This window comes from Schistocerca cancellata, chromosome 7 (assembly GCF_023864275.1).
Source record: "Schistocerca cancellata isolate TAMUIC-IGC-003103 chromosome 7, iqSchCanc2.1, whole genome shotgun sequence".
NCBI classification, from domain to species: Eukaryota; Metazoa; Arthropoda; class Insecta; order Orthoptera; family Acrididae; genus Schistocerca; species Schistocerca cancellata.
In genome coordinates, this window is record NC_064632.1 from 116,324,899 (window position 1) to 116,338,715 (window position 13,817).

Here is a 13,817-nt window from a genome sequence, read left to right on the forward strand (position 1 = left end):
TAACCATGGAGGACCAATAATAAAGTGCTCAGATTAAAAAGGGTGTAAGACAGGAGTGTAGTCTTTCACCCCTTCTGTCCAGATTATACATCAAAGAAGCAATGATGGAAATAAAAAAAATGTTCAGGAGTGGAATTAAAATCCAGTGTGAAAGGATATCAATGGTAAGATTTGCTGATGGCATTCTTATCCTCAGTGAAAGTGAGGAAGAATTACAGAATCTGCTGAATGGAATGAATAGTCTAATGCGTGTGGAATACGGATTGAGTGTAAATCAAAGAAAGATGAAAGTAACGAGAAGTAACACAAATAAGAACAGTGAAAAACTTACAATCAGGACTGATGATCATGAAGTAGATGAAGTTAAGGAATTCTGCTACCCAGGCTGCAAAAAAAAAACCATGATGGACGGAGCAAGGAGGACATAAAAACAGACTTGCATTGGCAAAAAGGGTATTCCTGGCCAAGAGAAGTCTACTAATATCAAACATAGGCCTTAATCTGAGGAAGAAATTTCTGAGAATTTATGTTTGGAATACAGCATTGTAAGGTAGTGAAACGTGGTCTGTGGGAAAACTGGAACGGAAGAGAATCACAGCATTTGAGATGTAGTGCCACAGAAGAATGTTGAAAATTAGGATTGATAATGTAAGGAATGAGGAGTTCTCTGTAGAATCACCGAGGAAAGGAATATATGGAGAACAATGACAAGAAAGAGGGACGCGATGGTATGATATCTGTTACATCAGTGAATAACTGCCACGGCACTTAAAGGAGCTGTAGAGGGGTTCTCCGAGATGAAGCAGCTAACACAGGAGAGGGAGAAGAAGAAGAAGAAGAGGAAGGTAAGTTTGAAAAGATATTGCATCATTATGATTTATGTAAGTAAAATTTTAACACACAAGTTTTTAATTCATTTCAAGTAATTGCATCATAATGTTGTTTTATTGACTAAACAAATAACTTTAGAACACAAACGGATTTTGTTTCTATCATGTTATGGCATACACCACATTTTAAACAGTAGTTTACAATAACTTCATTGAAAAAGATAAGAATTTAGATTGTTTTCAACTATGATTAACCAATGGTAGCTTTCCATGAAAATATTTTAAAATATTCAACATGCAATATGATGTGTGAGAATCGTAAGGATAAACGTGATAATTCACTGACATAATTTGCTACCCAATGTCTGCAAACCAAAGCACAATTTTTACACTGAAATTCTGAGGTACTCAATTTTGTGACCTTTAATACCAAGAATTAAATGGTTCAATATAGTCTGTCAAAAAGATATAACTAGGCAGGGTAATCTGAACCTGTGCTTATCTTAGGAAATTGATAACAAAAAAGCAAGCTACATGGATTTCAACTATTACCTGTGCTCCATCAAACCATAATGAGAAACTAAATCACTTGTGAGTTGCCAAAAGAAAGCAATAGTGATAAATAATAAGCACCATTAGACCCTTGTTATTTCGTGTTGTAGGAAAAATAAACATCTTGCACCCCCTCCATTATTTTCAGTACTACTAGTAGGACTGTGTACAATTACTGCATAAATTAACTGTCTCCTATTCTTCTTCTATTTTTACTGGATGTTTTGCTTTAAGTCTACTTATTATAAACTGAATTATTGTCCATATGCTCGTACAAAACAAATTTAAATTATTTCCTGAACTGTATCTGTCCAGGGTTGTTTAGTTCCTCATATGTCGCAATATCTTATGATTTGGAAGATGTCATTAGGTTTATAAAAGCATGACACTTTTTGACAGTGAAAATATGGCTTCATGTAAATCATTTGGAAGGTGTCAACTGCTTCACAAAAATATAACACATTTCTTCAGCACAAAAGTAGTTCTACACAAGAATTGGCTTCATCTACATTTAAAATTAGTAACTAACTAGATATATTTTTCCCACGTGGAAGTTTCCCTCTGTTATATTTAAAATTAGTAACTTGGTCTACTCATCAATCTAAGGACAGCAAGGAATTGTTAAGCAAAAAGCATTTCGATTTGTTTCTAAGACCGGTATAATTTTCAATCAGTATCTGTAATTTAAAATGATGATAGTCACCTAATTCAATGGTTTCAAACTTTACTTCCTTCAATGCAAGAACAAAGTTACATGAGTGGCAGGCACATTTGTTCCCATTATTATATTTATGAATGTTTCAATCATTTTAAAACTGTGGCCTACCCTTAAAACACACACACACACACACACACACACACACACACACACACACACACACACACACACCTTGTGGGGCTGTTCTCTGTATGCCTAGTCTTAGTTTAACAAGTGCCAATTTGAGATATCAGAATGTGTAGCATATATTATTCTTGAATCTACACCTGGATCTACACACTCTGAAAGCCACTGTGTATTGATTAAACTTACCATAACAAATCGAGCGGCTTGTCTCTGTATTACTTTTATGTCTTCATTTTGATCCAACCTGTTGGGAATCCCAAATACTCGAGCAGTACTAAAGAATGGGTTGCAAAAGTTTTCTATATGTAGTGCCCTTTATGGATGAACCACACTTTCCTAAAACTCTGCCAACAAACTGAAGTCAAGCATTTGTCTTTCCTTCTACAGTCCTTACATGCTCATTCCATTTCTTACTGCTTTGCAATGTCACACCAAGGTATGTACTCAGCCTGTATTACGTAGCAGTTTAGTGATTCTATAGTTGAACATTAGGGGATTGGAGTTTGTTGTCATTGATCACACCAATTAGGAATTTTGTAGAGGTCATCTTGTATCCTGGTACAACCACTCAGTGACAACAGATTCCCGTACACCACAGCATCATCAGCAAACAATTGCAGATTGCTGCTCACTCTGTCTGTCAGATCATTTATGTATATAGAAAAAAGTCTGGTTGAAACACTGTATGTGTTAACAGCATTAAGAGAAAAGTTAACCAGCTTAAATCTCATTTACAAAGATAGCTATTTATATCATAGTAAATTTAATGGAAGACTGATTTCTTTTAGAAAGGAAAAGGGACCAGAATTTGGACTATGACATTACAACAGCATCCATAATAGCAAGAACTTCTAACTATATGGTTCAATTTTTTTTTTCTGTGCTTAATTTTTGTGTTACAAGAAATGAGAGAGATGAAAGGTGTTGTTTGATGCAGTCCACACAAAACTTCTTGTTGAAAACTATCCAAATGAGATGACAGTTTGCCAATTTTTGGGAAGAGAAACATGTCACCAGCACTAATAACAAAATGGAACTGGAAGTGGAATGGTTGGAAACCATGAAAATTTCATAACTGAGAGCAAAGTTTCTTTTAAAAGACACATGTTGAGGAAATACGAGAGAATGACAAGAAGAATTTTGTTGTTATTTTCTAATTCAAAATTCAAGGAGGGAAGAAGGAAAGAGAGGAAAGGGACACAACAGATTGGGAAATTAAAAGAACTCATATGGGATGAAATCAACATTCTCAAGTGCAATATAATGCGATTCTTAGTAGAAAACTCAAATTAGGCATGCAGCCCATATGTTGACATTGAAATTTTTTACTATACAATGCTGGGGGAAAAAAGAAAAACAGTTCACTTTTTCAGAGATTCCAATTTACTGGAGTTGCAACAGTGCATATGTAATACATGAAATGATTACATTTACAGATAAACAGTACAAGCAGTTCTGAGCTACTAGGTATCAACCTATGCTGAAGCACTTGTATTAGTACGTGGTGTGGCCTCCATGTGTGGCACATTGATGCTGTGGCATAAGTGGAATATGTGCTAGACATTAACATGTCTGTGGTCCCATTGCTAATAACCGGTTTGCAACAATTTGAGTTGACATGTCTGGGCTCACAAGCCCTCTTATCTGTGCTGTGGTACCTGTACAATGTAACAATAATGCCTTTACAATATGATAATACAATACAGGCATCTGAGTTGCGTAGACATCCAGAACCTCATCTATGGGTGTGAGAATGTTCACGTGACCACTGATACTGGCAACATCACACAACTGATGCAGCAAGTCCAACTAGTGTGTCAATTCTCCAAAACAACCATTCCACCACTTGGAACGCCACAATTTGGTACCTTTTAAACTCACTCAGTGGCTTTACAAAATGCACCTCTGTGGCATGGTTGTCTGCTTGCTTCAAATGTTTACACCACACTGAGCCTTATGGCTGTGAGCATTCCCTATAAGAGTGTAAACACAGATGGCACTCTGGTAGCTATGCCACTATGCTGTCTGTTGTTGGATGATGTTCAAATCATTATCAGTATATCTAATGTCCCCCTAGTGCCACGTGCCATCTTTAGAACAAAACTGAAATCACATTTCCAGATGTAATAACTTATTTGGAAGTGTAATTTCAGCCTTAAGTCACACAAACAGTTTCATGATCTGTTCTGACTTCTTAGCAAGACATCTTCAAATGATTTGAACATGTACATAGCAAACTAGACAATTACAACTGAACAGGCTGTGGGTGCCTCTCCTGGTATGTCACAGATACTTTTTGTAACAACTTGGCAATCAGTGAATTAAGTTTCAGCATTAAAAAACAGACACGGTTATTTTTATCAAACTTTGTCACAAATTTGAAACTAGCTTAAACGGTATAGCAGCATAAACATTTTGTTGTATAATCTTGTTTTCCAAAAGCTATTCTGAATGTCTGAGGAAAATTTAGATGTGAAGTCCACTGACCAGTGACTTACTAAGCAACTGCTCCCAGGAAAATATTGCTAGTTATAAAGTACGTCACTGGCAGTATATTTAGTTTGGAAACAGTTTTATGCATGTAACTAATTGTGCTAAAGCCAAAATGGACATTCACGGACAAGACATACTGCCTTAGGGAAACACAATGACCATCTCGAAAATGAATTTTTTGAACACCAAAGTATCAATATCAGTTTTGACTTCTTAATGAATTATATTCAGCTGTTTTTAATATGTTTACTCAGCTTCCAATATGATGGTTATGTTTAATGCTAACATCCTTTGGTGATAACTAAAGAGATGATCTCAAACATACTTCTGTGGAAATTGTAATAATGGTGCAAATGGCAAACAGTCCAATACACATAAAGTTCTTAACGGCACATTCTCTGAAGTTTTTGGGTGTGTTACTATTTTGTTTTATGGAAGATAGTAGAAAAATTCAAAACAAGAACTGGAGACAGACAAAAGCCTGTACTGGTAATGGGAAGTTGTGGTAGAAGAAGTGGAAACCAATCACCATTGTCATGGTCCAGAACTCAGCTTATAGTGTGTTCTGTGAACGGTGTTGAGAAATGAATGAACAGTGTAGCTTTAACTTTTTATATTACGAAATAACTTCTTTGCAAGAATGTGTCAAAAACTGTAATGTACATTAAGGATAAAACAAATGAGGTTGTGCAGTTTTCATCAGTCTGGCCTTGTATTTGAGGGACCAGAGGCTCCAGCCATTCTGGGTAGGGTTTTCCACGGTTTCCCTAAATTACTCAGAAAATGTCACGGAATTTCCTACTATAAAGTCATGGTCATGTACCTGTCCCATCCTTGCAAAACTAGGCCCATAAATATGTAGATGACACCTTATACAAATTATGTTTGTTGTTCTCAAACTGTATACCATTGAATAATTGACAGAAAAGGGCAAAAGTTAGCAGTCTACAGGAACAACATCCTCCAAAATTTTTCATCCTGCATCAATCAATTGCAGTGTGATACAAGAAAATCTCAAGTTGGTTGAAAAAAAGTACATCTAGGAATTATTATTTTCACTTTTATCTGTCATTTGTTGCTATTGTATGGATATCAGACAAGCAAATTTCTTTCCTTTCTTCACATCTCAAGTCATCTATGGGACTTTAGACACTAATCTTTGTTCTGTACTTTCCTGAAACTACAAAGACTTTCACAAAAATAAAATGGATATAAAGCTAATTACTTTTCTGCTCCAGAGTTTCTCTGACCTCGCTTTTCATCTTCATACAGTATACCATATGGTCTGATGCAACAGTTTTGTGAAGCAGTGGTACATTGCATTTTCAATTCAACTATTAAGGGCTCGTGACAGTTCTATCACTAAACATTATATTATTTAACAAAAATTATTCCCAAAATAACTGAGCTGAAACATTATTTCCAATTAGAGCACATAAAAAGTCCCCTGCACAAAAATGTGATCAACAGTGAGGAGGGAGGATACTGATGTACAGGGTATAGCATAAGTAACAAAATGATAACACAAAAGTGCTTTTATTTGTAGAAACTAGTCACTTTAAAAGCAAACACTGTACAGCGATTAGATATTGTTGATGCCTTATTACTGAGATGATTCTATACATTGTCCTTGGCTTTGTGACGCACTATAGACAGAATGGCTGAAACTTCATGTTGCATTACTTCCCTTAGTCAGTAAGTAGTTTCAGCATGACAAGCAAAGTGCATGAGAGAGAGAGAGAGAGAGAGAGAGAGAGAGAGAGAGAGTCACAATTCTCCTAATCAGGTGATGTGGGTGTGGCTGACTTATTTTACTCTTCCAAGAAAGCAAATGACTGAGGAGCAGTTTTCTCAGAACTGAGAGGGAATAAGTGTGGGATTCAGTTACGATATGTTGAAACGGCAGATTGTCATCTAACCCACTGAACTCAATCTACTGAACTCTGTGGTATGTCATAACAGGGATCCGAAGTCACTTTTACTAGCAAGCACATTCTTACTTGAAAAAATACATATCCATGTACAGAAATTAAAATGAATACACCAGTGAGACACAGACCATGTAACAGATATATGATAATGTTCACAAGGCTTACCTACACTTAATACAGAAAATGTTATTTGTGTATAGTGCCCCTCAGTCTGTAGAGTGCCCCTCTGTCTTGTTATTTATAATGCACAGTTCTCTCTCATATCTGCCATCTAATGAATACAACACCTTTTTTTTTTATTTGATTATTCCTTCTCTATTTTCTCAATTAACAATATGGTAGTCATACCATAACAAGTAAATTATTTTACTATGTCTATGTAATATGCACACACAACACGGCTCGCAAGCTGCATGCAGCTCTTGTGTGAATTTAATGTGGTTTTTCTCAACTATATGTGGCTGTATAACACAAACTTGTCTTCTTGTACGTGTCAGTTAGTAGTCACTCTATAAGTGAATAATAATATAAGTGAGTGTGGCTTCAACTGTCAGAAGCTGCAGACACATGTGTGAGAGTTACGTTTGCGCGCACGCACACATACATGTGTGTCTGTCGTCTATTTTTGACAAAGACCTTGATGGCCAAGAACTTATACTGTGACAGTCTTTTTGTTGTGTCTATCTGATACTCAGCATCTCTGCTATATGATGAGTAGCAACTTTCCTTTTCATACTATTGTTACATTCCATCCTGGATTTTCCATTGTGTGATATAAATGAATAATGTAATTCTTACTCTCTATACAGGAAAAAGTGTTTATGTGAAACTGTGTTTATTGCTGGTGCCCTAACCATCACAATGCTATCTAAGACACACAAATATCAAGCACGGGATACAGTGTTGAGTAAAGAAAGCAATAACATTTTGTTTTTATGTAGAGAGACAGTAAAGCAATGTGTCCCTTGTGTAAAATGGTCTTGTCACAATTCAATGTCAGTAATCTAAAACTTTGTCCATGACACTAAGCAGACTGTTTTCAGTGCAGACTTTGTTATTTGTTCTCTGTTAAGGAAAGCTAAACTGACATAACTAAAGGAAAAACTTCAAAGTCACAGTAGAAATATGTACATGTTGATAAAGGACGCAGATTTAACAACTGAAGCTGGTTTTGTCTTGACTGTTAATATTGCAAAAGAAAAGAAAGAAGAAAAATACCCACTGACAAAAGTATGTGCCATTATACTGATCTCAATTTTTGAGATTTGTCTATGTGAAGCACCGTAGTCAATACTCATGGTCATAAATGGAAATATTGGTCTGAACAAACTGACAAATATTTATGTGCACTTGTGTGAACTGCCCTCACCAATTATCAGGTTTCAAACAGCACACAACAAAGATGAGTATGTGCATATGTACATCACAAAAGTAATTTCTTATTTCTTGTTGTGTACTGAAATTCTGTTCAAGGATGTTAGTTTTAAAATAAACATTTCAAAAAATATTTTTTCTTTACAGAAATAAAAATATTTATTCATAAATGTTAACTATTTACCTTTATGCAATAGGGTTCTTGTAGAATTGTTTCCATAAGTTTGCAGCTGCCAACAGGTAAGGTTAGTGACGACCTTTCTATACATTCAGAGTAACTAATTAGTCAGTTAAAGTGAAACACAACATTCTAATGTATGTAAGTGAACAAAAACATTTTTATACGTTTCATAAGGGTGGAATGTGTGAGTTTTTTCTTTCTTTCCCTATTTTTACGCTGTAAGTACAAGTGTGAATACTTGGAACACTTACAAAACCACAAAGAAAATATGTACAAATATTTCTACTTCTAATTGATGTATTTACCATACAATATAATATCATAAGAACAGATAAAAATGGTGTAATTTGTTGTAAAGGCAGCACAAGATTTTCTTTATGGTCACCTGTAAACCTTTCTTCTGTAAGGGCTCCTATTTCAATACAAATGTCCATTACGAGTGAATATTATTCCTCCTATTGAAATTGTTTAATGTGTTTTTGGATGTGTGTGGTTTCTCTTTATAAACAAAGTAGAAATTTAGTCACGACAGTTATAGCTTTGTTCTGCAGAAAATTAAATTACACTGAAACCATTGTATCAATATATGACAAGGAACGTTGCTACTCACCATACAGCAGAGATGCTGAGTCGCAGATAGGCACAACAAAAAGACTCTTCACAATTAAAACATTCAGCCATTAAGGCCTTCATCAACAATAGACAAACATAAGCGTGCGCGACACTCACCCCCCCCCCCCCCCCACACACACACAACTGCAGTCTCCAGCAACTGAAACCACACTGCTAGCAGCAGCACCAGTGCATGATGGAAGTGGCGACTGGGTGGGGGCAAGGAGGAACCTGGAGCAGGAACAGGGAAGGGATAGTATGGTGGGGGTGGTGGTGAACAGTGAAGTGCTGCAGGTTAGATGGAGGGGCGGGGAGGGTGGGTGGGAGAAGTAGTGGGAAAGGTGAGAAATAAAAAGACTGGGTGTTATTGTGGAATGGCGGCTTTGTAGTGCTGGAATGGGAACAGGGAAGGGGCTGAATGGGTGAGGACAGTGACTAACAAAGGTTGAGGCAAGGAGGATTACAAGAATGTAGGATATAATGCAGCGAAAGTTCCCACCTATGTAATTCAGACAGGCTGTGAAGCAGTCATTGAAACGAAGGATATCATGTTTGGCAACGTGTACAGCAGCACGGTGGTCTACTTGTTACTTGGCCACAGTTTGTCAGTGGCTATTATTGTGGACAGACAACTTGTTGGTTATCGTGCCTACACAGAATGCAGCTTAGCTTGTAGACCACATGACTGGTTTCACAGGTAGCCCCGCCTTTGATGGGATAGGTGATGTTAGTGACCTGACTAGAGTAGGTGGTGGTGGGATGATGTATGGGACAGGTCTTGCATCTAGGTCTACTACAGGGGTATGAGTCATGAGGTAAGGGATTGGGAGCAGGGATTGTGTAAGGATGGATGAGTATATTGTGTAGATTCGGTGGTCAGCGGAATACCACTGTAGGAGGGACGGGAAGGATAGTGGGTAGGACACGTCATGGCCATTGTCGATCAGCTGACACTCAGGAAGGTAATTGTGCTGAGTTTAGAAGTGAACAGTGTTTGCAACATTCTCTTTGGGGTACTCCGCTGAAGAGTATGTAGTCTTGAACAACTTCAGCCATTGGAATGGGGTCGCACTGCAGATCTGCAGGAAGCTGGATGGATGTATCAACAGACTGTTGCACATGTTGGGCACAGTGTATCAGTGGTGTGTTGCTACTTTCTGTAGTGGTCTGTGAAATATTTCCACATCCACAGGCAGGTTCTTGACATCCACATAGTACACACACATTTCACAGCTGACGCACTGTAAGAGCAGTAACTGCTGGCTGAGGATGGTCCAGGGAAGAAATCTGGGCACATGTACCTGCTGTGTAACTAAGGGCCATTGGGAACAGTCTGCTTGAGCAGGACTAAGATCATGTTTGCCTCTGGCCATGCAAAGCAACACAGCCAAGCATGGCTACCCTGGTGTCATGAAAGAGTTGACTGGAGAACAGACTGGCACTATGTTGTCTTCAAAGATGACATGAAGTATGCGAGTGATGGCCATACATTTGTATAGTGTAGACCTGGTGGACAACCTATACCAGAGCGCATTTGTCCATGACACACAATTTCCACTCCATGCTTCATGGTGTGGGAGATCATCAGTCACAGCTAGCAATCACATTTGGCGTTTCTTTGACAGGATGTGCTTATTCAGCAAGACAGTGCGCAACCACATACGGCCGCTGTGATTGCAATGTGCTCTTCATAGAGTACAATACCTTTTTTGGAGGAAAACATGCCAGTATTCTTTTCGAGACACTAAATCTACTGTATTCTTCTAAACTTCGAACCTTAGGTATGTACCTGCTGTGATAGCCATCTCCTCCTCAGTCTTCCTCGACTTCCCCTGCAGGTATGTATCATAACATTTTAAGAGGCAGACGCTGATTACGTATTCTGTTAATGTAGTTACTATATTTCGTGTTATAGATTTTATTTCCTAATCTGTATATGTTCAATTACTTTCTAATTCTGTCTAACCTACTGCATTCTTTCATCATTCTATGAAATCTCACTACTAAATTCTTGTTGTTATTTAGAACACAACTCACTTCCATTAAACAATTTAATAGCCTGATCTTCTAAAATTTCAGTCACATCTATGAATTCTGCTAGTTTCTTCTCGGCATCATTAACCGTAACTCACATGTAATGTGATGACCCAGGTAATATAAAAATCTAATATGTCCTAATAGTTTATAAGCAACAGCTGTTTTAGCTCTTACATGGTCCTTTCCTGTAAAAACAATAATTTTTGTCTCCCCTGTTGATATATCTAGGTTATATTCATCACATATACTGTACAATAAGCAAATTCCTTTTATAGATCATCCTTTTGTTATGATATAAGAGTACTTGTGGATTCCAATATGACACAAACATTTCGATTTAACGCTGTATCTGTGGTCCATGTTTCAATTTCACTTCAAATTTGGCCTCGTGAGGTTCAAGGTTAAACTAGTGTGCCTGCCCCAATTCAGGTTTTGAATTCTCATATTGTGTTGTCCAGTCATATTAAAACTTATGAGTAATACATTACGTTCTTGTGTAACTTCTTTCTTGTTCGATACATGCTGTGTTAAGCTATCACTTACAGATAAGAAGATGTAAATGATTTCCAGAGTACCTTTTGAATACAACTGGTAACTATTCATACAGGTTTTCATTTCTGACAGAATGACAAAGCTACATCTGGGTCCAGCTGTACTCTCTCTTGGTTCCGTGTAGTGAATTTAAATCTACTGTCCAGATGGTTCATTTTTCCCTTGTGCCTATCTGTCAGTCTTTTAAGAACTTTACTTAATATATCACACTAGATATTGTAGCATGCAGCTGACAGTGATTTTCCTGTTATATCTACAATTTAAATTTACTATTCTTTTTAATAAGTTGCTTCAAGGAATGATTCAAATCTCTCAAGAAATATGAGGTGCAACACAAATTTTACCAGAATATATGTGCAGTTTGTGAAGTCTGTTTAGTATGACGAAATGCCACCAGGTGGTATCTCATACATCTTTTTTGCGGCAGTGCCTCAAGTGGCTTTGAGCCAAGCGGTCACATTTAGTTTTTACACACATTTACCTTTGTCATGTGTTGTGTGTCTTGAGAAATTGATGAAGGCAGATGTCCAGGAGCAACGTGTGTGCATAAACTTTTGTTTCAGATTTTGAAAAACTGCTGCAGAAACACGGAACATGTTGAGCCAAGTATTTGGACAGATGACTCAGTTTTCAGTCTAAATTTGACTGGTTTAAACATTTTCAAGAGGGCAGAACATCGCCTGATGATGATCCCCATTCAGGAGAGCCATCTACTAGCATTGCACCTGAAGATGTTGTTGATGTTCGATATACGGTGCTGGAAGATCATAGGAATCATAGGACAGTCTTCTGGGACAAGTCAGATGATTGTGCCCAATGAATTGCACATGCTATGACTAGCTGCAAAGTTTGTGAATCAAATTCTCAGCAATGAGCAGAAACAGCAACATATGCAAGTCTGCAGAGAACTTAAAGGAAGGCTTGAAAGTGAATCGGACTTTCTTTTGAAAGTTATTACTGGTATGAAAGCTGGATTTTGGTACAATCCTGAAACCAAGCCACAGTCAGCACATGATAGTGTCCATCGCCACCTTGTTGCAAGAAAGCCTGGTAAGTGAAGAGTAATGTGAATTCCATGTTCATCTGTTTCTCCGACATGCAAAGAATTGTCCACAAGGAGTTTGTCCTTCTTTGCCAGTCTGTTAGTGCAGTTCTACAGTGATTTCCTCAGGCAGTTGGGGAAGGAAGTAAGAAAAAAGCATCCAGAAAAGAGATGCAGAGGCAGTTGTTTCCTCCATAATGACAATGTGAGATCCCACACTGCACTGACCATCCATCAGTTTCTGTCAAAAAATAAAATGACAGTTGCGCTTCATCTGCAATTTTCACCTGACCTGGTACCGAGTGACTCTTTTTATTCTCCAGAATGAAACTCAAGTTAAAAAGACATAGATTTCACACAGTTAAGGAGATTCAAGTAGAACCACAAGTGGTACTAAACTGTCTCCAGAAAACACATTCCATGGAGATTTTAGTTCATGGAAAAACTGCTGGGAGCAGAGTACACACTTCCAAGGGAACTGCTTGGAAAGTGATGGGAATGATAAGATCTGTATAAAGTACAACTGGTGTATTTTAGGAACTTTTGGGTAGCACCTTGTAGATTAAATGTAATATTGGTATCTGGTTCTTTTTAATTTACTTCTGAATTGTTTACAAAATAATGTATCTTTGTGTTTATGATAAACCTGAATGATTTTCATCAGTATTTGTTAGCTGTACCTTAACAGAATGTTCATCATGATTAGAGAATGTATTTAATGCAGGTTACATATCTGCTTGCTTTATTTTGTAATAGGAAAGTTATTTAATTTACTGTATAACAGCCACAAAATTGTGTGTATCTCATTTTGACAGCTTATGCCTGAGCTGTGTGATGTATAGTCATCTCCTAGCCAAGAGAGGCGAACTAAGCAATACTGTATAAAATAACCAAATGGTAACCTGATGATGGATACAAAAAAAACCCAAACCACACCGTAACTGAACAATTCGATTTTAATGACACACTGTGTTGTACTTATTTATTTTCAGTAAAAATATTTAACTTCTGAATTGTCAAGGGACCATAAATGTTGTGTAAAAATCATTGATGGTTACAATGCATGTTTTTATAAGGTTTGTGTAAAAAGCTTCTTCAGAGGTTCGGACAGCAATGTTTTTGAAGTGCTATTGACTGTTGTAAGATTTCTGTCCAAAAGCTCTGCAGAATTATTAGCATTCTGTTCCATTTTTTTATCAGCAACATTTAGTTCATGGATTGTACACAAATTATTATATTGTTGTGCTTATTGAGAGATTTCTTTACTTTAAATCCATAAAACTCAATGTCACGTCATGCTTTCCTGAATGTGCAGCTGAGAACACATGCAACTTTCTTCAATCTTTAAATAAAAGGACAAAACTGCACT

General features: G+C 37.1%; 1 protein-coding gene across 1 annotated transcript in view; it reads right to left on the reverse strand.

Moving 5' to 3' along the window:
• Positions 1-13,817, reverse strand: part of LOC126091919 (1-phosphatidylinositol 4,5-bisphosphate phosphodiesterase classes I and II) — a 433,185-nt gene that overhangs the window by 308,077 nt on the left and 111,291 nt on the right. The window lies entirely within an intron of this gene.